The sequence below is a fragment of the Hemiscyllium ocellatum genome, unplaced genomic scaffold, assembly GCF_020745735.1.
Source record: "Hemiscyllium ocellatum isolate sHemOce1 unplaced genomic scaffold, sHemOce1.pat.X.cur. scaffold_169_pat_ctg1, whole genome shotgun sequence".
In the NCBI taxonomy this organism is placed as follows: domain Eukaryota; kingdom Metazoa; phylum Chordata; class Chondrichthyes; order Orectolobiformes; family Hemiscylliidae; genus Hemiscyllium; species Hemiscyllium ocellatum.
In genome coordinates, this window is record NW_026867852.1 from 294,147 (window position 1) to 318,609 (window position 24,463).

Here is a 24,463-nt window from a genome sequence, read left to right on the forward strand (position 1 = left end):
GTCAATTCTGCTGAATTTAAATAAAGCTCCTTTCTTTGCCCTTGCTAAGAGTTGAGTCAAGTCAATTTAATTTCCGCGACAGTAAACTTATGGGGCCCGTCCCGGTACCAGGCAACTGAGTGGGATTCTGAAGATTCCTAGGAGGCGTAGCCGCCAGCGCCATGAAGTTGTTTCTCTTCATTTCGAGCGGTCAATTGGCCCTTTTCTGTGAGAGGACCCCGAATCTGTCGATCACACAAGCACCGGCATTCGGATCGAATAGGATCGCGGTACCTATCGTGACTTAAGTAATCCTACATAGAAACTCATTGTAAGAGAATAAATAAAGCAGGGACAGGGTTCAGTGAACTCTTGCGTGGCATTAGAGCAAAGCCCAAGGGAAGGGAACAACCGTCTCTGGAGTGTTTCAGAGACAGCAAATTTAAGGGTGGTTTTAGACTTGGAGCCACCACTGGCTTAGTTGGACTCACCAAAGGCGTACTGGATTCGTGGTTTCTTGGTTGACGAAAACCAAGGCATTGAGGCGGACTGTCCAATGCGAGAGGGGACCTCCGGAGGTAAGAAAGCAAGTCAAAGAGATAAAATAACGGTTGTGTGTGTGTGTGCGTGTGTGTGTGTGTGTGTGTGTGTGTGTGTGTGTGTGTGTGTGTGTGTGTGTGTGTGTGTGTGTGTGTGTGTGTGTGTGAGAGAGAGAGATGAATACTTTTCCAGTTACTCTAAAAATGCGCTCCGACAAGAGCAAACAAAAGGACAGTCCACACAGTACTTGAAATGGCCAACCAAAAATGCAATACATGCGAAATAATTACGTCCTCGCGTGTGTAAAGCAGTTAGAATTGTGGATCAAGGAATGTGGTTTACCTGGGGGAGGAAGATTTAGTAAATGACAGGTGGAAATATTGAGGTCGATGATGGAGTAGAGAGAGGAGAAAAGGACGGGAAAAATAAAACATTTGAATTGGAACGCTTATAACATGAGGCAGATATCAGCGAAAGGAAATCTCGAGTAGGTGATAGATCAAGTCCACGTACAAACACCAGCACACATGCAGACGCGAGCGTAAAACAATCTAACGATGCTGTACAGTGTCCTAATTAAGTTTCATATTCTGACTTTTTTGACTGCCCTCCGAGACCAACAGCTCCCCTACGAGATCCGCCTGGCCGAAGGTTCCACGTCAGTGGCCAAGGCCTCATGGTCTGCTGAATCACCAGTCGCACGCCAGACCTGCAACCAATTGAAGCAAGAAGCTCAAAAGAAGGAATTCCACTCCAAGATGGAAAGGCATCCAGATGCTGGAATCTGAAACCAAAAGAGAAAATGCTGGAAAATCTCAGTAGGTCTGCCACCATCTGCAAGGAGATAAAAGAGCTGACGTTTCGAGTCTAACTGACCCTTTGTTAAAGACAATAAAGGGGAGAATTAGGGAGTTATTTACACCAGGCTGAGAGAAGGTGAGTCAAGGCTTCTGATGCAAAGGTGATAATGACAGTGCACGGAGAGAGAAAAGGGAGATGAGGAGCCGTGAATGACCAAGGCTGAAGCTAGTGCTATGTGACAAAATATGTGGGGGATGGGTGAAGCAGATGCAAAATTGAAAACAGAGGAGAAGCGTAGCAAAGGGGGAAGAGGAGAGGAAAGCTGGATTGACAGTGTGGGAAGCGACAGAATGAGAGACTGTCAAGAAATAAGAGGTACGGTACAGAACAGGGAAATAACACAAATAAAAAGGTAATTAAGATAAAATTATCCGAAGTTGTTTGAATTGCACAACTTCAGACAATTTTACTTCAATATTTTATTGATTTTTTTTATCATTTCACCTGCAATATCATAGAGCCATTAGATAAAACAAAGTCCTCGGTCGAACTCGTTCATTACGAACATATAACCTCAACTGATTCAGCCACGATTGCATGCACTTGACTCATGTCTCTCTAACCCCTTCCTATTCAAATACGCGTCTAAATTCCTTAAAAGAATTGGAATTGAACCAGCCATCAACAGCTCGTCTGGCAAATTTTTGCTGACACGCAACATCCCCTGCATGAAGCCGTTGCTCCTCACTGCATTTCGAATTCTCACTCGACCACAACAGATTTATACCCTCTCGTTCGGCACTGCCCCACCTGATCGAAAAGAACTTATCTACTTACCCGATTCATGCCCCTCATGATTGAAAATCCTCCATAAGATCAGCTCCCAGCCTCTGACGCGCAGGGCAAAATAACGAGAGAGTGTTCAGCCTGTAAACAAATATCGTCTGGAGAAACGTACCTTCAACGATCGCTCACTGTGCTTCTGAAAACTCACAGACCTTTGGTGTCAGGGTTATGTGCTGCTGATAAACTGCTGCGAACCTTATGCTAAATGTATTTGAATTGTAATCTAACAGTGGGATTCTTTCTGCTCTCGAAGGATGAAGTTGTTTTAGAGTCAGCAACAGCGCAGAACTCAATTGCACGTTTTGCTCAATGAGTCATGTTGCTTATGCACCTTTTCCATTTTCAAATGTAGGATGTAGCTTTCTGTCAGATGCTGTCATCTTAGCAGCTGATCTGTCGCTGAAAAACGCTACGGGAAGGCGTGATAACTTGCTAAATATGCTGTCAAACGAAGATTGCAAAAGCAACATGAGTCATTGAGCAAAACGTGCAACTGAGTTCTGCGCTGTTGCTGACTTCGGAAAAGTCAATGATTTTTTTTTGAAAAGCTATGCAACGAAAGGAAATACGACAGACGATCGTGCGATCGATAACAAATCAGAATATGAATAGCCGCTGTGTTTCAGAGCACCAGCAATATAGGCATTTGCTTTCAGCTACCAGCTGCGTTTTACGATAAGCTTAGCTAGTCAGAGCGTGGGTTCAATCCCCACACTAACCGTCTCGTTACCTGTGTTGTGTCAAGTTTCGAGTCTTTTACTTGAACTGCCTGCAAGAACTTGTCACATGATCGATTTAAACGTGTATTTATTCGAAAGACGACCATCGCTGTCATAGAACATCAACTCGTTGGTCCTATGCCGGATCTCAGCTGCGTTGCTGTATTTTCAAACAATGTGTCCCACGAAACCACAAAATCACCAAGCAGAAAGCCTCACCGGCGCAATAAAACATTTGACAGGGATAGACGCACAACTCGATCACCGTACCCATGATGACTGGTGGATGTTGTCTGCAGCAAATCAATCAGTCTCAATTGTTTTCACAAAGAAATGCAAAACATGAAATACATAAAGTATTAAGTCGACCTGGCACAGTCTCGGAGGAGAACCAGAATTCAGGCTTCAATTCACTTCAAAGATTCGTTCAACTCATTTTCCTGGATCTCTGTTACTACATTTCCCGCGACTTCCAGAGGGAATTCATTCGCTTGCTCACCTCTCATGCATCGACACTGGAGTCATCATATACCCAGCAATATCACAGAGTCATTAATAAAAGCAAATTACTGCAGATGCTGGAATTCGAAACCAAAAGAGAACATGCTGGAAAATCTCAGCAGGTCTGGCACCATCTGCAAGGAGAGAAAAGAGTTGACGTTTCGAGTCTAACTGACCCTTTGTTAAAGATTTTGAAAAAAGGGGAGATTTACAGAGCTATTAACACCAGGCTGAGAGAAGGTGAGTCAAGGCTCCAGATGCAAAGGTGATAATGACAGTGCACGGAGAGATTAAAGGGAGATGAGGAGCCGCGAATGACCAAGGCTGAAGCCAGTGTTACGTGACAAAATATGTGGGGCATGTGGAAAACAGAGACAAAATGGAAAACAGGGGAGAAGCGTAGCAAAGCGGCAGAGGAGAGGAAAAATGTATTGACAGAGTGGGAAGCGACAGAAAGAGAGACAATCAAGAAATAAGAGGTACACAACAGTGAGAAAAACGCAAATAAAAAAGGGAAGTAAAATAATTGAAATAAAATTATCTGAAGTTGTTTGAATTTAACAACTTCAGACAATTTTACTTCATTATTTTATTCATCTCTTTTATCATTTCACCTGCAATATCATAGAGCCATTAGATATGGACAGCACTGAAAACACAATCTTCGGTCTTGCTCATCCATTCCGAACAGATATCCTCAACTGATCCAGCCACGATTGCATGCACTTGACCCATGTCTCTCTAAACCCTTCCTATTCAAATACACATCCAAATTCCTTAAAAGTATTGGAATTGTACCAGCCATCACCAGCTCGTCTGGCAACTTATTGCAGACACTCACCACCCTTTGCGTGACGCAGTTGCTCCTCACTGCCTGTCGAATTCTCACCCTCCCACACCAGATTTATACCCTCTCGTGCTGCACTGCCCCACCTGAGCGAAACGAACTTATCTATTTACCCGAGAAATGCCCCTCATGATTGAAAAACCTTCATAAGGTCAGCTCCCAGCCTCTGACGCGCCAGGCAAAATAGTGAGAGAGTGTTCAGCCTGTAAGCGTTTGCACCTTTTCCATTTTCAAATGTAGGATGTAGCATGCTGTCTGAAGCAGTCATCTTAGCAGCTGATCTGTCGCTGACAAACGCTGCAGGAAGGCGTGCTAACCTGCTAAATATGCTGTCAAACGAAGATTGCAAAAGCAACATGAGTCATTGAGCAAAACGTGCAATTGAGTTCTGCGCTGTTGCTGACTCTAAAGCAACTGCGTCCTTCGGGAGCAGAAAGAATCCCACAGTTGAGTTCCAATTCCAATGCATTTGGCATAAGGTTCGCAGCAGTTTATCAGCAGCACATAACCCTGACTCCAAAGGTCTGTGAGTTTCCAGAAGCACAGTGAGCGATCGTTGAAGGTACGTTTCAACCAGATGATATTTGTCAACATGACAAGCTGCAGCTGAGCTGGTGGCATTGCGATTGAAATTGCATGCGTCCGAACATTGTGCTTAATTTTGGATATCAGAGCAAATGGTTAGCTCGAGTGTGCGCGTTCGGAAAAGTCAATTTTTTTTTTGTTAAAAAACTTTGCAACGGAAGGAAATACTTCAGACGATCGTGCGATCGATTGCAAATCGGAAAACGCATAGCCGCCGTGGTTGTGAGCGCAGGCAATATAAGACTTTGTTTTGACTGAACGGCTGCGTCGGTCGGTTAGCTCCGCTGGTTAGAGCGTGGTGCTAATAACGCCAAGGTCGTGGGTTCAATCCCCACACTGACCATGTGCAGCGCTCGTCTCGTCAGCTGTGCTTGCTCAAGGTTTGTCGTTGGTTTTGCTTTCACCGTCTGCAAGAACTTGTCACATGATCGATTCAGATGTGTATTCATTCGAAAGCTGACCATCGCTGTTGTGGAACATCAACTCGTTGGTCCCATGCCGGATCTCAGCTGCGTTGTTGTATTTCCAAACAAAGTGCACCACGAAACCACAAAATCACCAAGCAGAAAGCCTCACCGGCGCAATAAAACATTTGACAGGGATAGACACACAACTCGATCACCGTACCCATGATGACTGGTGGATGTTGTCTGCAGCAAATCAATCAGTCTCAATTGTTTTCACAAAGAAATGCAAAACATGAAATATATAAAGTATTAAGTCGACCTGGCACAGTCTCGGAGGAGAACCAGAATTCAGGCTTCAATTCACTTCAAAGATTCGTTCAACTCATTTTCCTGGATCTCTGTTACTACATTTCCCGCGACTTCCAGAGGGAATTCATTCGCTTGCTCACCTCTCATGCATCGACACTGGAGTCATCATATACCCAGCAATATCACAGAGTCATTAATAAAAGCAAATTACTGCAGATGCTGGAATTCGAAACCAAAAGAGAACATGCTGGAAAATCTCAGCAGGTCTGGCACCATCTGCAAGGAGAGAAAAGAGCTGACGTTTCGAGTCTAACTGACCCTTTGTTAAAGATTTTGAAAAAAGGGGAGATTTACAGAGCTATTAACACACATTTGACAGGGATAGACGCACAACTCGATCACCGTACCCATGATGACTGGTGGATGTTGTCTGCAGCAAATCAATCAGTCTCAATTGTTTTCACAAAGAAATGCAAAGGGACAATCGGGACATGAAGCCAGAGGAAGTAGGTGAGGTCTTCAATGAATACTTCCCATCTGTATTCACACAGGAGCAAGGCATCGTAGCTTGGGATTTCAGTTGGGATGGTGATTTTCTCAAACATATTACGATCAATAAGGAAGAGGGATTTTATGTTTTCACAGGCTTAAATGTGGAGAAATCCCCAGTGCCCAATTGAATGTATCCCACGCTGCTATGGGAGGTAAGGGAGGAGATTGCTCGGGCCCTGGTGGATATATTTAATACTTTGCTGGCCACTGATAAAGTGTGGAATGACTGGAGGATAGCTAATGTGGTTCCTTTGTTCAAGAAGGGCAGCAGGGATAGGCCAGCTAATTACAGAGCAGACAGTCTGACAGCAGGGGGAGAGAAATTGTTGGGAACAATTCTGAGGAACAGAATGAATCAAAAATTGGAAAGGCTGAGATCGATTTGGGATACTCATCATACATTTGGTAGAGTAAGATCCTTTCCCAAATTCAGCTGAGATTTATATTTGAAATTATGATTGAGAATTTTGATGATGGCTGTGCAGATGATGTGGGTTACATGGAGTTCATTACATCGCTTCACAAGATCCCATATAGAAGGCTGGTGCAACAGACCAATAGGATCCAAGGCAATTTGGCAAACAGGATCCACAACTGGTGGAGGGCTGTTTTTACAATTGAAATTCTTTCACTAACGGGTGTACCACAGGGATCTGTACGGGAGCCGTTGCTGTTTATTATATACATTAATAACTCTGATGTGAAAGCAGAAGGTATCATTAGTAGGTTTGCAGATGACATGAAAGCTGAGGGTGTTGTCCATAGTGAGGTGGATGGTGCCAGGCTGCAGTCTGAATGTAGAGGCTGGGACTGAATTTCAAGACAGGAACTTAAGTAGAAACATCAGGAAAGAGCACAGCAGACATTGAGGGAAAACTGATTGATTAAAGTGCATTTATTTCAAAATAAAAGGCTTAATAATTAAGGCAAATGAAGTCGGCGCATGGATGAGAACATGAGACTGGAATACCATAGATATGGCAGAAACACAGCTGAGAGTGGGACAGGACTGGGAGCTCAATGTTCCAGGGTACAGATTCCACAGGGAGGATAGAACAGGAGGTGAGAGAGGAGGGGGTGGAGTTTTTGATCAGTGAAATATCACTGCAGCACTTGGAGAGGATATTCCTGGGGAACACCCATTGAAGCTATAATGGTGCAATTGAGATATGGGATTGGGTGATCAGTTTGATATGACTGTACTACAGGCTGCCAACAGTCAGCGAGAGTTTGAGCAGCAAATATGTCGGGAGATCTCAGATATCTGTAAGATTGATAGGGTTGGAATGGTCAGGGATTTTAACTTTCCAAACCTAGTCTGGGACTGCCAGTGTGCTCAGAGCTTGAATGGATGGGATTTGTTAGGCATGTACAAGAAAAATGTCTCAGACAGAATGTAAATGGTTGGACTGCAGGAAGGGGTAAAACCTGACTACGCCTTGGGGAACAAGGTAGGGAAAGGGACTGAGGCACTAGTGGGACAACACTTTGGCAAAGTGAGCACAATTGTATTAGTTTGAATATAGTGATGGAAATGCACAAGCCTAGTCCACAAGTTAAAGATCAAAATTTGTCTTGCCGCAATCCAGAAGGTATTAGTGAAGAGCTTTTGGCAATTGATTGTGGAGGTTATTTGCAGGTAAAGGGACGTCAGGCAGGTGGGAAGCTTTCAAAAGAGCGATAAAATGATATTTGAGGGATATCATATTTCTGTTAGTGTGAAGGACAATGCTGACACAAGTGGGATACACTGATGACTGGGGGTATTGAGACTCTGGTCAACTCTGTCACATAGCCAGCTGGATTCAGGGAATCTATTGAAGAACATTGCAGATGGAGTATTCACTTAAGAGGGAAATCAGGAGGGCACAAAGGGGACTACAGAAAGCATTGGCAGATCAGGCTGAGGAAAATCCAAAGTGATTCTTCAAGTATATTCTTCAGGAGATTAACTAGGAGAAGAATGTGGCTCCTTGACGACGAATGGGGCCATCCAAGTGTGGAAACACAGAAGATGGGTGAGATCCTGAACAAAAATTTCATGTTTGAACTTAACTTGGTGAAATACTGGGCAAGTCAGGGAATAAGGAACAATAACGTCTTCAAAAGACTCCACTTAACATAACAGGCGGTAGTGAAGGTTCTATAATGCGTATAAGATGGACAAATCCTTGGGAACTAATCATGTATATCCCAGGATATTGCAGGAAGCTCAGGAAGAAATTGTGGGGTCCCATAAAGAGATATTTCTATCACTGATAGCCATGGGAGAATGGAATAGGGAAGGTTAGATGGGCTTCAGATTGGGTCCACAGGTTAGCACACATTGAGGGCCGAAGGGCCTGTACTGTACTGTCATGTTCTTATGTTCTGTGTCTGGAGGATATAAGTAGGAGATGGGAGAGAAAAAAAACTTCAAAGAATTTGGAGGAGAAGATTTTCCACACAGAGTACAGTGCAGGTAGGAAATGGGATTCGAGGGGAAGTGATAGAGAAAAGTACAATAACAACATGGAAAAGACATTTGTGCAGGTACATGGAGAGGAGAAGGTTTGAAGGGATATGGGTCAAGTGCAGGGAAACGCGACTCGTTCATAGACTCTGTTCAGCATGGACTAGTTCGATCGAAGGAACCTGTTCCGTGCTGGATGACCCTGTCTCCTGTTATTGTAGGAGACTACTGAGATAAGGCACGTTATAGACACTGAAGCAAGTTACAGCGATAGGGCTGGTAGTCAGGAATGCAGTACAATCCAAATATGTGGAGAGAGTATAGGGAAGGGAGGATTCCAATATGTGGAGGGAGTATAGGGAAGGGAGGATGTTACCGGGACAGGAACTGTTATAGGAGTTACAAATTATTGAAGACACTAAGTCACCATGACATTCCATAGATAGATTGTTGCAGAGTAGTGAGTCTTAGCACAGCAGAACTTACTATAAGGTTTTGATTGAGCCTGGGGTGTGTCTGTACTGTGCACCCCCTCCAGCACTGTATCTATGTCATGTTTTGTTATCTGATGTTGGGAGCTCTGTCTTTGCTGTCTGCTCTGTTCACTGTAGTGATCTTACCTCACTGCAGGATTTATTGAACACTCCAAATCTCCCTTCTCTTTGTCTCCCTGGCTGATCAACCATCTTCAATGTGGCGATGGACGAGACATCCAGCAGCTGGGAAGTCTATTGAGTCAGGCCGTTCCTAATACCTACAGGAGTCAGAGGAATCAACAATTTGGGAAATTAGACAGATCCCGTGAGGGATACACATGGAGAATGGCACTAAGTCCAACAGAGATCTGAAAAACCCTGTCTCCATCTCTTGCATATGCTGCTGCGTCTCTCTGGAGTAAAGACTTAAATTGGTTCAGGATCCGGAGAAGCTGCAAGAGTGAGAGACGCTGACAGAGGCAGCAATTCGACCCTCACAGTGAGGGATACCACATGAAGAGAGTCTGAGTGATAGCACCAGAGGGCAGGAAAATTTCATAACGAAACAATCATGTAGGAAGAACAGGTTTAGGTTCCTGATGCCCTGGTGTCAGTGCTCAGGAATGAGCAACCTTTGAGTAGGTGAAGTGATGGCCTCGTGGTATTGTTGCAAGAGCATGTATCCAAATGCTCACCCAATGTTCTGTGGAGGCAGGTTTAAATCCCACCATCAGAAATGGTGGAATTTGCAATAATCATTTTTTTTAAAATTGCAATTAACAATCTATGAATAAGTCTGAAATCATTGCTGATGTCCAAAACAATGTTTGTTCATCAAAAATACACTAGGGGGCAACTGCCATGCTCACATGGTTTGTCCGACATCCCCACAGCAAAGTGTTTGCCTCTGAAATGGCCGAGCAAATTACTCAGCTCAAGGGCAGCGAGGGCTGTGCAGTAAAGGCTGGTCAGACAGAGACACCAACATCCCATACCTGAGTTTAAAAATAAACCATTCGGATTGTCCCACTGGAAGTATGCTGGGACCAGTGTCCTGGCCAATCACGTCGGTAGGTTTAGGGACAGGGCTTTAAACTGACAGAGAGGATGCAGGGACAGGGTTCAGGTGAAAGGAGCTTTCCAAATCCAAATAGAAAAGGTGAAGCTTTGCAACAGCATGGGGATGTCGCTGAAAACAAGCAGAAAGGAACAGGATGGGACCAAGTTTAACTAAAACTGTACGTCAGCGAATCAATTTGTGACAGGAAATTGTAGGAAACAGTTAAATTATGTTTTTTTTTGGAATGGACAAAGTCTCTGCCATAAGGTAGATGAATTTGTGACAGAGATAAAAGAGAGTTAGACACCAGGGTGACGTGGTTACAGGGTGAAAAAAGGTGGACATAAAAATTCAAATGGTTCACAACTTTGTGGAAACTCATGCAAAGTGGACAACGCTAACAATAATTGATAACAAAGGCATTACAGAGAAAGTATTTGGCCGCAGATCATGAAGTAGAGTCAGTCTGAATGTAAATTCTGGCTACTACTTGCCAAGGACACCAGCAGCAGAACAGTTTTAGGCCACTGAACAGCATTTCATTGATCATCACTGCATTACACAGGAACTCACTGGAATTTTTAATAAAGGCATTACGAAAAATTCAGTGAAAATTCAAAATTCGCATAATCTTGACAATCACACTGACAACAGTGATATTGGAAGGGAAGTTCGGAGAATTTTTTTCAGTGTTTCTTTAAATAACACATTGTGCAACTGGCTCGGGATGTAACTAAGTCAGATCGACCGTTGCGTGATGAAACTTAGTGAATGAGTGATGTCACCTGGAGAGATCGTCTGGGAAATTGTGATAAAATGCAGTTTAAAGAAATATAAAGTTTTAAAGTGAATCACAGAAAGGACAAGCTACAACTAAAAACAAAAATTGCCAATTGCATGAGTTTGAGAGAAGAACTGACCAAGGTAAACAGCCTAACAGACTGAAACATGTGTGTGCGTAAATGAACAGTGGTAAACTTTTGAAGGAACAGTGAAAATCACTGAACAAAAGGATATTCCATTGAAACAGACAAAATCTTAACAAGAAACTCACACCTGTCCCTGACTCAGGACAAAATGGATCACATTAGATTATGAGGCTGAGAAGATCACCAAAAAGTACTTAAAATCCTGAAGTGCGAGTGTGCTTTAGGAGTAAGTGTTAAAGGGGTTGCAAAGGGTCTGTTAGCAGGAGGAGGGCAATTGGAAGAGGAATCCCTGTGAGGGTATAGTGTCACAATAGGAACAGGGAGAGGTGAAGGTGCTGGTGGTAGTGAGAGTGTTACAGAGAGTGGTCAGGGCCTGAAGTGTGTTTCAAACTAAGTACGAGTGTTGCAGCTGGAGGGGTTTGCAGAGGTAGGGAGGGACATATGAATTTTTATTTAATCATTTATGGGATGTGGGTGTCACTGCCTGGACTTACATTCCTTGACCCCACTCTTAACTACCCAGAGGATAGCTCAGTCAGCCCTCTTGTTGTGGGTCTGGAGTCACATGTTGGCCAGACCATGTGAGAATATTTGTTGTCCTTCCCTAAAGCTGGGAAGTGAACCTGATGAGTTCTTCCTACTGATCAGCAATGTATTTATGGTAGACTCGCCAATGTCTTGTACAGATACAACATGACATCCCAACTCCTACTCTCCATGCTCTGCCCAATGAAGGGAACCATCCCAAACGCCTGCTTCACCAGCCTGCCTGCCTGTGATGCAACTTTCAAAGAACTGTGTACCTGCATCCCCGTGTCTCTGACTGACAACACTACCCAGGGCCCGAACATCAGCTGTACAAGTCCCACCCTGGTTTGTTTCACCAAAATGGAACATGGCACATTTATCTAATTCCACTTCATTTGCTGTTCTTCAGCCCACTCTCCCAGCAGTACTGTTCATCCTGTTGTATCACAGATAACCTTCATCACTGTCCAGTTTACCACCAATTTCAGTATCACCCAAAAACCTTACTTACCAGGAAACCATTTACCCAAATGACAAACAGCAGGGGACCCACTACACCGCTGGTCACATGCCTCCAGTCAGAAAAACAACATGTCTTCCATCACCCTCTGTCTCCAACCATCAAGCCAATTTTGTACCCAGTTGACTAGCTTCTCCTGAATGCCATATCCTTTTACACTGATCTGAGCTTATTACCCGTTTACCATACGGAACGTAGAACACAGAACAGTACAGCACAAGACCCTTTGGCCATGATGCCATGCCAACATTTTATCCGACTATAAGACCAAACTAACTTCCATAAGCTTAATTTTACTATCATCCATGTGCTTATCCAAGAGTCTATTAAATGTCCCGAAAGTATCTAACTTTACTACCACCATAGTCAGTGCATTCCAACCACCTACCATTCTCTATTCTTTTATCCATCCTCCATTCACCTTAAAATTACACCCCCTTGTAATATCCATTTATGCCAAAGGAGAAAAAGTCTCTGACTATTCACTCACTCTGTGCCTCTCATCATCTTGTTCACCTCTACCACCTTGCCCCCCCCCCCCCTTTCTTCACGCCAATGAGAAAAGCCTTAGCTCCCTCGGCCTTTCTTCATAAGAAATGCTCTCCATTCCAGGCAGCATCCTGGTAAATCTCCTGTGTAAGCTCTCTAAAACTTGCACATCCTTCCTGTATAGAGGGGACCAGAACTGAACACAATATTCCAAGTGTGGTCTCACCAGGATGCTATAAAGATGCAGTAAAACCTCACTGTTCTTCAAATAAATCCCCTTGCTAAGGAAAACAAACACAACAACCCTATAAACGTGCGTGGCAACTTTGAGGAATCTATGAACACCGACCCCTTAATCTCTCTGATCTTCCATACGGCCAAGCATTCTGCCTTTCACCCTGCATTCTGTACTCAAATTCCACCTTCCAGAATGAAATTCCACCAGATTGGCAAACTTACTAACCCACTGTCCAACATCCACATCCAAGTCATTTATAAAAATCAGAGAGAGCAGAGCAGAGTCCCAAAGCCGACTGTTACAGAACACCACTGGTCACTGAGCTCCAGGCTCAATACTGTCTATCTGCTGCCATACTCTGTCTTCTCTCGGCCATCCAATCCTGTATCCAGACAGACAGATTTCCCTGTATCCCATGCCTCCTTATTTTCTGTATGAGCTTCAACATATTCTGTCATATCTTCAAAGAATTCAATAAGGTTTGTGAGGCATGACCTGCCCCTGTCAAACCCGTGCTGACTGTCTAAAATTTAACTATGCTTTTCCAAGTAGTCATAAATTCTGTCTGTCAGAGTCCTCTCCAATAATCTGCACACCACAGACATTAGACCAAATCTGTAATTCCCAAGATTCTACCTCCGTTACGTGGCCCGGACTCTACAATTCTTCTCTCCTCTGCTAGCTTCCCCAAATGGGCACTGGCGGGTGGTGGGGATTACAGAGATAGGGAGGGATATCAGGACAGGAGGATTTGCAGACATTCGGAGGGTTGCAGTGCCAAAAGGAGGATTCAGTAATTGGGAGGTTACATGATTATGAACGCATTTGAGGAGGGAAGGAGGGAGGATTGTTGCAAAATGAAATGTTTCACAGTTTAGGTGTTTTGTTAGGACTGCAAGAGGTTACTGAGTTAGGTAGGGTTTAAGCACTGGTGGATTTTACGGAAACATGATTTTGATTGCAATGGCAGGAAGAGGATTCAGGAAGCTGGAGAGTATGGGGTCTGAATGAAGTTATACAAATCGGAAGAGTTGGCAGAGATGGAGGCGTTAACAGAGACAACAATAGCCTGATCTGGAGCAGAGGACACATATTGGGAGGGATTTGGGGACTGCAGGTAGTTTGAAAAGGAGAGGGGACCATAGACCCTCAAGAGGTTACAGAAATGCAAAGAGCTGTAGGGTCTGCAGGAGTTCATGAAGATGGGCAGGTTGGGAGTGATGGAGCAGTTTACAGGGATAACAGTGCTGGTTTATACTGACAGGGACTATTTAGGGAATGGAGCAGATTACAGAGATAATGTAGGTTGTATAGACTGGAAGAAAAATACATATGGAGGGTAGTTGGGACTGAACAGGTTTAGAGATATCGAAATTCTTAGGTTCTGGTGTTATTTAGACATGGAGGATGTGGAATCGGACAGGTTTTCCAGGAGATGAGAACAGCAATTTTGATTGGAGAAAGTTACACAGATAAAGGAGCACTAGCAATCTCCTCCAGTTTGGCCTAAGTGGGCAAGTGTTGTAGGGGAGGTTGTCATTAACACAGATAGGGGTGTAAGAGCTGGAGAAGTTTATGCAGATGAGTAGATGGGTGGAAATATTGGAAGAGCTTACATTGACAGGGTGGGTGACAATGATGAGAGCATGTTACACAGATCGCAGGTCGTTGAGGAACTGGATTGGAACAGTCACAGGGACTGGAGTGGGTTCGACAGATCGGAGTGTGGCCGAGGCCTGAGAAGATTATAGGGTCTCCATAGATTCATTTTGTCTTTAGTGCTGGAAGAGGTTCGGTAGATACGGAACCCTTAAACCCAATGTCTACCATCTTCATTTGCCAGCCCAGAGCCTAAATATCCTTCATCAGCCAGGGATCCCTAAACCTGCTATTTTCACTTCACCCTAACAAGTACATACTAACCCTGGATTTTCCGTATCACACTTTTAAAAGCTTCCCATTTTCCAGTCGTTTCTTTTCCTTCAAACAGACTCACCCACCCAACCTCTGCTAGGTCCTGCTTCATGGTCCCAAAACTGGCTGTGTTCCAGCATAGCTCCCTAACCTGTGGACCTCTCCTATCATTTTTATAGTTATGTTAAAACTAAGACAGTTGCGGTCACTGGACCTAAAGTGCTCTCTGACTGACACATCAGTCACTTCCTCATCTCGTTTTCTCAGGGGAGATTCAATGTTGTGCCCACCTGAGTAGAATAGGACCGACTACATATTGGTCAAGGAAACTTTCTTGGACCCATTTGACAAATTGTAACCTCTATGAGCCTTTTATTCTCTAAATTCACAAGTCAACCCAGGGGAAATTAAAATCTCCAATCAATACTACTCTCTTATTCTTACAGCTATACAATCTCTCTACACATCCACTCTTCTCATACCCGCTGGCTATTTGCGAGTCTGTAATACAGTCCCATCAAAGTGACCGCCCCCTTCTTCTTTCTAACTCCTAACCATATGGCCTCATTTGATGACTCTTTAGGAATATCCTCTCTGACCACTGTTGTTATGCTCTCCCTTATCAAAAGCGCACTCCCCTCCTCATTTACTTGTCTTTCTGTCACAACACTGAGCTGCCAGTTCTGCCCTTCTCTCAGCCATGTTTCTGTTATGGCTATAACACCCCAGTCCCCAGAGCCAATCCATGCTCTGAGCTCACCTACCTTATCTGTCAGGCCTCACGAAATAAATGCCCTTTAAACCAGATGTCTTTTCCCTCCCTTGACTGTGCCCCTGGATATTCTGAATAGGAAACTTGCTCTCGGTGGCTGTGAAGTTTCCTCTGACTGGCCGATGGTCTCTCTCTTTTTCAGAATCCCAATCGCCTGGCAAACCAGATTAAGCCCTCCCAGCTAACACTAGCAAATCCCCCTCCCAGGTTGCTAGTACCCCTCTGGTTCAAGTGTAACCAGCCCCCCTTGTCCAGGTCACCTCTACTGCAGAAGAGATCCCAATGATCCAAGACGTAAAAACCCTTACCCCTCCGCCAGCTCCTCAGGCACTCATCCATCCGGCTAGTCTTTTTATTTCCATTTTCACTGCGAGCGGATCTGTGAGTAATCTGGGGCTCACTGCCCTTGTCGTCCTGCTTTTTAACTTCTTACCTAACTCCCAATACTCACTTGACCAGAACCCACCTAACTGTATCTATGTCATGTGTACTGATGTGCACAATTACCACTGGATGTTTGCCCTCCCCCTGGAGAAAAGGGCAGAATCTGACCTCCCCTTGGGGAATAAGGTAGGAAAAGGGACTGAGGTGTTAGTTGGGAAGCACTTTGACAAAGTGTGCACAACTATATTAGTTTGAAAACAGTTATGGAAAAGGACAGGCCTGGTCCAGAAGTGAAACATCAAAATTACCCTGCCCCAATCCAGACGGTATTGGTCAAGAGCTTTTAACAGTTGATTGTGGAGATTATTTGCAGGTAAATGGACTTCAGGCAGGTGGGAATCTTTCAAAAGAAAGATAAAATGAGAGTTCAGGGTGAGGATATTTCTGTTAGTGTGAAGGACAATGCTGATTACAAGTAGAAAATTCTGGATAATTGGGATATTGAGATTCTGGTCAAGAAAAAGGCGGTCCATGTCAATATGCCCAATTGGATTCCTCAAAGAACATTGTGGGTGCAGTAATACACTGAAGAGGGAGAGCAGTAAGGCAAACAGGAGACCTGAGAAAACTGACGAAATGCTGAGGAAAATCCAAAGGTATTCCATATGAATACTAACGACAGAAGATTAACTAGGCACAGAATGTGTCCCCTGAAAGATCAATGGAATAATCCATGTTTGGAACCACAGGAGATGTACATAGAACATAGAACATAGAAGGATACAGCGCAGTACAGGCCCTTCGGCCCTCGATGTTGCGCCGACCGAATCCTACCTAGCCTATACTAGCCCAATAACTTCCAAATGCCTATCCAATGCCCGCTTAAATGACCATAAAGAAGGAGAGTTCACCACTGATACGGGCAGGGCATTCCATGAACTCACAACCCGCTGTGTGAAGAATCTACCCCTAACATCTGTCCTATACCTACCACCCCTTAATTTAAAGCTATGTCCCCTAGTAACACCTGACTCCATTAGCGGTAAAAGGTTCTTAGTATCTACCCTATCTAAACCCCTAATCATCTTATACACTTCTATCAGATCTCCCCTAAACCTTCTCTTCTCCAATGAGAACAGCCCCAAGTGCCTCAGCCTTTCCTCATAAGATTTTCCTACCATTCCAGGCAACATCCTGGTAAACCTCCTCTGCACTCGTTCTAAAGCTTCCACATCCTTCCTATAGTATGGTGACCAAAACTGCACACAATACTCCAGATGAGGCCGCACCAGAGTCTTATACAACTGCAACATGACCTCAGGACTCTGGAACTCAATTCCTCTGCCAATAAAGCCCAGTACACCATATGCCTTCCTCACAGCACTATTTACCTGGGTGGCAACTTTCAGAGATCTGTGTACATGGACACCAAGATCCCTCTGCTCATCCACACTACCAAGTAGCCTACCATTAGCCCAGTAATCCATCATCTTGTTATTCCTACCAAAGTGAACGACTTCGCACTTAGCTACATTGAATTCCATTTGCCACATTTCCGCCCAGCTCTGCAACTTATCTATATCCCGCTGTAACTTACCACTTCCTTCCTCACTATCCACAACTCCACCGACTTTTGTGTCATCCGCAAACTTGCTTACCCAGCTTTCAAGTCCTTCCTCTAGATCATTTATAAAGATAACAAAAAGCAATGGTCCCAAAACAGATCCTTGTGGTACACCGCTAGTAACTGCGCTCCAAGATGAACATAATCCATCAACTACTACCCTCTGTCTCCTTCCAGCCAGCCAATTCCTAATCCAAACCTCTAATGTATCCTCAATGCCATACCTCCGAAGTTTTAGCATTAGCCTACCATGGGGAACCTTATCGAACGCCTTACTAAAATCCATATACACAACATCTACTGCTTTACCCTCATCCACCTCCTTGGTCACCTTCTCAAAGAACTCAATAAGGTTTGTGAGGCACGACCTGCCCTTCACAAAACCATGCTGGCTATCCCTGATCACGTTATTCCTACCCAGATGTTCATAAATCTTATCCCTTACCATTCTCTCTAAGACTTTGCCCACCACTGAAGTCAGACTCACTGGCCTATAGTTGCTAGGGCTATCCCTACTCCCTTTCTTGAACAATGGGACCACATTCGCTATCCTCCAGTCCTCTGGTACTATTCCTGTTGACAACGACGACATAAAAATCCAGGCCAATGGCTCTGCTATCTCCTCCCTAGCTTCCCATAGGATCCTGGGGTAAATGCCATCAGGCCCAGGAGACTTATCTATATTCATCCTTTCCAATATTCCCAAAACCTCTTCCCTGCATATTTCCAGGGCATCCATTCTAATTAATTGTGATTCCATATTCACATCAGCAACAGTGTCCTGTTCCTGAGTGAATACTGATGAAAAGTACTGATTTAATGTCTCTCCAATCTCCTCCGCCTCCACACACAACTTCCCACTACTATCCTTGACTGGACCGATACCTACCCTAGTCATCCTTTTATTCTTGACATACCTATAGAAAGCCTTTGGGTTTTCCCTAATCCTACCAGCTAAAGACTTTTCATGTCCCCTTCTCGCTTCTCTTAGCTCCCTCTTTAGCTCCTTCCTGGCTACCTTATAACTCTCAATCGCCCCTACTGAACCTTCACGCCTCATCTTTACATATGCCGCCTTCTTCCCTTTCACAATGGACTCCAATTCCTTACTAAACCACGGCTGCCTCACAAGGCCCTTTACACCATGCCTGACTGGTACATACCTATCGAGGACACGCAGTAGCTGCTCCTTGAACACTCCCCACATCTCATTAGTGTTCTTCTCTTGAAGCCTGTTTTTCCAATCCACACATCCTAAGTCATGCCTCACTGCATCATAATTTCCCTGCCCCCAGCTATAGCTCTTGCCCTGCGGCACACGATTATCCCTCTCCATCACTAAATGTGTGAGATCCTTAACGAAAATTTCATATCAGAACTTAAAGACTGGGGAAGTCAGGGAAATAAAGTCATCAAAAGACTCCGCATATCAGAACAAGAGTTGCTGGAGATTTTAAAATGCATAAAAAATAGACAAATCCCTGGAACTAATCATGTATATCCGAGGACATTGGGGTAAAGTCAGGAAGAAGTGCCCCTTAAAGAGATACTCATGTCAGTGACAGCTACGGGTGATGAGCTGGAAGCCTGCACAAGTAGTGTCTCACAAACTTGACTGAGTTGGTTGAAGAGTTGACTAAGAAGATAGATGATGACAGAACAGGAGACTTTGACTATACTGACCACAGCAAGGCCTTGGACAGGGTTTAGCGTGGAACACTGGTTAGTAAGGTTAGATCACATGGGAGCAGGGAGAGCTATCCAACTGGATACAAAATTGGTTTGACACTGGGAGACAGAGAGTGGTGGGAGAGGGTTGTTCTGCAGACTATGGGCCTATCACGAGCAATGTGCCATAAGGAACAGTACTAACGATGGAGTTGAATTCAGGTGATGGATTTTGTTAAAACAAACTAGGGAGGACGTACACAATTAATGGTCGGGCCTGGGCAGTATTGTCGAACAGAGAGAGAGACCAAGAAGTACAGTTATATTGTTCCTTGGATGTGGCATCACACATGGATAGGGTGGGGAAAGGGCATTTAGCAGACTTACTCTCATGGGTCACAGCATTACGACATGAGTTGGTACATTATGATAAGGCTGTATAAGACATTGCTGGGTGCCCAGTTGGAGTACTGCATAGAATTCTGGTCCTCCTGCTTTAGGAAGCATTTCCTGAAACTGTAAATGGAGCAAAGATTGACGAAGATGTTACTGATACTGGAGTGTTTGACAGAAACTGAGAGGCTGGATAAGTTGGATAGCAACATAGGGGGATAAGACAGATTTGGCATTTTAGGTTAAGAAGAATTCAAGGAAATTCTACAGCACACAAGTACAAAAAGCAACTAGAGAGAGAGACTAGGGCCCCACAAAGATCAATAAGGCCGTCCATGAGTGGAATAACAGAAGATGGGTGAGACCCGAAATGAACATTTCATGTCAGAAAGTGCGGACAAGTCAGTTGAAGAAACACTGATGGCTTGAAAAGAGTTCTATTTACAGAAGAGGTGGTGCTGGAGGTCTTAGAACACAAAGGTAGAGAAAGCACTAGGTCCTGAACAAGTGTATCCCAGAACATTGTGGAGAAGTAGTGGCAGAGACCTGAGCAGAAATATTTGTATCATTGTCCTTCGATGATAGAAATCGTAGGACGATGATTTAAATCACGAGGGAGACAGGTATGGTGATTAGCCAACGTCTTTACCCCAGGGTAGTGGAGTCCATAACTAGATTGGATCGAAGTGCAGAAGGAGGAGGTGTGAGCAATTCTGCAAAGTCTAAAAATAGATAAGTCCGCAGGGCTGGATGTGATATATCCTCGGATTCCCTGGGAATCCAGGAAGGAGATTGCCATGCCTTTGGCTTTTAGGTTTATGTCGTCATTGTTTACAAGAGTAGTGCCAGAAGGCTGGAGGAGAGCAAATGTTGTCCCCTTAGAATAGATTAATTACAGTGTAGAAACAGGCCATTCGGCCCAACAAGTCCACACCGACCCTCTGATGAGCAACCCACCTCCTTACATTTATCCCTTCACCTAACACTATGGGCAATTTAGCTAACCTGCACATTTTGGACTGTGGGAGGAAACCCACACAGACAGTTGGCTGAAGCAGGAATTAAAACCAGGTCACCGGCGCTGTGAAACAGCAGTGCTAACCATTGCACCAACGTGCCACCCCAAGCAGGTGAGTGTAGACAATCCTGGTAGTTATAGATGTGTGAGCATTAATTTGATTCTGGGTAAAGTGTTGGAAAGGCTTGTAAGGGATAGGATTTATATTCATCTGAGATTAATAAGTTGATTAGGGATAGTCAACACGATTTTGTGAAGGGTAGGTCGTGCCTCACAAACCTTATTGAGGTCTTTAAGAAGGAGAACGAAGACAGAGATGGATGACGGTAAAGCAGTTGATGTGGTGCATAATTATTTCAGTAAGGCGTTTGTTAAGGTTCCCCATGGTAGGCTATTGCCAATAATACGGAGGCATGGGATTGTGGGTGATTAAGCAGTTTGGATCAGAAATTGGCTCACTGAAAGAAGACAGAGGGTAATGGTTGATGATAAAGATTGATCCTGGAGTACAGTTGCTAGTGGGAACTGCCAGGATGTGTTTTGGGTCCACTGTTGCTGTCATTTATATAAATGACTTGAATGAAGGCATTGAAGGATGGGTTAGTAAATTTGCAGAAGACACTAAGGTTGGTAGAGATGTGGATAATGACGAAGGATGTTGTAGGTTACAGAAAGATATAAATAAGCTGCACAGCTGGACTGAAAGTTCGCAAGTGGAGTTTAATGTGGAAAGGTGTGAGGCGACTCACTCTGGAACACAAGAGTATTGGGATAATGGTAAGATGGTAGTTAGTGCAGACGAACAGAGAGATCTCTATGTCCATGTACATAGATCATTGAAAGTTGCCACCCAGGTTTAAGAAGCCATTCAGTGTGTGAGCTTGTATTGGTAGAGGGATTGTGTTTCGCAACCATGAGATCATGCTGCAGCTGTACAAAACTCTGTGTGTGGCCACATTTGTTCACGTCACTGCATTACAGGATGGATGTGTAAGCTTTGGAAATGATTCAGAGGAGATTTACTAGGGAGTTACCTGGTATGGACCGAAGGTCTTATGAGGAAAGGCTGAGGGACTTAAGCTGCTTTTGTTCAAGAGAATGTGTTTGAGGTCAATTAATTGAGGTATATAAGATAATCAGCAGGTGAGATGGGTTGTATAGTGAGAGCCTTTTCTATTGAATGGCAATGTCTAGCACGAGACAGATATTAATTTTAATACTTGGGATAGATGCCAGTGGTAGGTTCTTTACTCAGTATAGTCACGGCCAACTTTAAAGGCACTTAAACGGTCTTTCGGTAGGGGTATGGACAAGAATTGGAATGGTGTTGGTTCGATTGGCTTCAGATTGGGTCTACAGGTTGGCGCAAAATCGAATCAGAAGGGGCTGTATTGCGCTGTCATGTTCTGTTTTCCAGCGGGCATAAATATGAGATGGGAGAGGAAATACTTAAAAGAGATTTTAGGAGAAAATTTACTACACAGTGGATGGTGCAGTTATGGAATGAGCTTCCAGCGGAAATGTTAGAGAAAAGTACAATTACAACATGGAAAAGTTGGGCAGGTACATGGGGAAGAGAAGGTTTGAAGAATACGGGTCAAATACAGGGAAAGGCAACTCGTTCATTGACTCGGGTCAGCATGGGCTATTTGGGTTGAAGGAAAAGTTTCCATGCTGCAAGTCTCTGTCTCCAGTTATTGGAGGAGGAGACTACCGAGTTAAGACATGTTGTAAACACTGAAGCAAGTTACAGCGATAGGGATGGTAGTCCATAATGCAGTACATTTCAAATATGCGGAGGGACTATTGGGCTGGGAGGAGGTTACAGAGATAGGAACTGTTATAGAAGTTATAAATTATTGAAGACATAGAGATCTGGAAAATCTGGAGAGAGAGAGAGAGAGAGAAAGTGAGAGCAAGAGCAAGTGTGAGAGACTAAGTGATATTACAAGAGTCCTGGAAGATATCAGGAACACATAATTGTGTTGGAAGAACAGGTTTTGCTTCATGATGCACTGGTATCGCTGTCATATAATATCAACTCTGTTGGTCCCATGCCGGATCTCAGCTGCGTTGCTGTATTTCCAAACAATGTGTCCCATGAAACCACAAAATCACCAAGCAGAAAGCCTCACCGGCGCACTAAAACATTTGACAGGGAGAGACGCATGACACGATCGCCGTACCCATGATGACTGGTGGATGTTGTCTGCAGCAAATCAATCAGTCTCAACTGTCTTCACAAAGAAATGCAAAACATGAAATATATGCAGTATTAAGTCGACCTGGCACAGTCTCGGAGGAGAATCAGAGTTCAGGCTTCAATTCAAATCAAAGATTCGTTCATCTTATTTTCCTGGATCTCTGTTACTACTTTTCACGCGACTTCCAGAGGGAATTCATTCGTTTGTTCACCTCTTATGTATCGACACTGGAGTTATCATGTCCCCAACAATATCATAGAGCCATTAATAGAAACAAATAACTGCAGATGCTTTAATCTGAAACCAAAAGAGAACATGCTGGAAAATCTAAGCAGGTCTGGCACCATCTGCAAGGAGAGAAAAGAGCTGACGTTTCGAGTCTAACTGACCGTTTGTTAAAGATAACAAAAAAATGGGGAGAATTAGGGAGCTATTTACACCATGCTGAGAGAAGGTGAGTCAGGGCTCCAGATGCAAAGGTGATAATGACAGTGCACGGAGAGATTAAAGGGAGATTAGGAGCCGCGAATGACCAAGGCTGAAGTCACTGCTATGTGACAAAATATGTGGGGGATGTGTGAAGCAGACTAAATGGAAAACAGGGGAGAAGCGTAGCAAAGCGGGAAGAGGAGAGGAAAGATGTATTGAAAAAGTGGGAAGCGCCAGAAAGAGAGACAATCAAGAAATAAGATGTACAGAACAGTGAAAAAAGACAAATGAGAAAGGTAATTAAAATAATTGAAAATAAAATTATCTGAAGTTGTTTGAATTTAACAACTTCGACAATTTTACTTCATTATTTTATTCATCTTTTTTATCATTTTGCCTGCAATATCATAGAGGCAATAGATATGGACAGCACTGAAAACACAGTTTTTGATCGAACTCGTCCATTCCGAACAGATGTCCTCAAATTATCCAGCCGCGATTGCATGCACTTGACCAATGTCTCTCTGAAGCCTTCCTATTCAAATTCACGTCCAAATTCCTTAAAAGTATTGGAATTGTACCAGTCAGCACCAGCTCGTCTGGCAATTTATTGCAGACACTCACCACCCTTTGCGTGAAGCCCTTGCTCCTCATTGCCTTTCGAATTCTCAGTCACCCACAACAGATGTATACCCTCTCGTTCTGCACTGCCCCACCTGAGCGAAAGGAACTTATCTACTTACCCGATTCATGCCCCTCATGATTGAAAAACCTCCATAAGATCAACTCCCAGCCTCTGACGCGCCAGGCAAAATAGTGAGAGAGCGTTCAGCCTGTAAACGTTTGCACCTTTTCCATTTTCAAATGTAGGATGTAGCATGCTGTCTGAAGCAGTCATCTTAGCAGCTGATCTGTCGCTGACAAACGCTGCAGGAAGTCGTGATAACTTGCGAAATATGCTGTCAAACGAAGATTGCATAAGCAACATGAATCATTGAGGAAAACGTGCAATTGAGTTCTGCGCTGTTGCTGACTCTAAAGCAACTGCGTCCTTCGGGAGCAGAAAGAATCCCACAGTTGGGTTACAATTCAAATGTCTTTGGCATAAAGTTCGCAGCAGTTTATCAGCTGCACATAACCCTGACTCCAAAGGTCTGTGAGTTACCAGAAGCAGAGTGAGCGATCGTTGAAGGTTCGTTTCTTCAGACGATATTTGTCATCATGACAAACTGCAGCTTAGCTGGTGGCATTGCGATTGAAATTGCATGCGTCCGAACAT

At 44.0% G+C, this 24,463-nt stretch overlaps 1 non-coding gene across 1 annotated transcript; it reads left to right on the forward strand.

The window, feature by feature from the left end:
* The first annotated feature begins 5,087 nt into the window (after positions 1-5,087).
* trnai-aau (transfer RNA isoleucine (anticodon AAU)) lies at positions 5,088-5,161 on the forward strand. The gene has a single exon. It is a non-coding gene; the product is annotated as a tRNA-Ile (tRNA).
* The last annotated feature ends 19,302 nt before the right edge of the window (positions 5,162-24,463 follow it).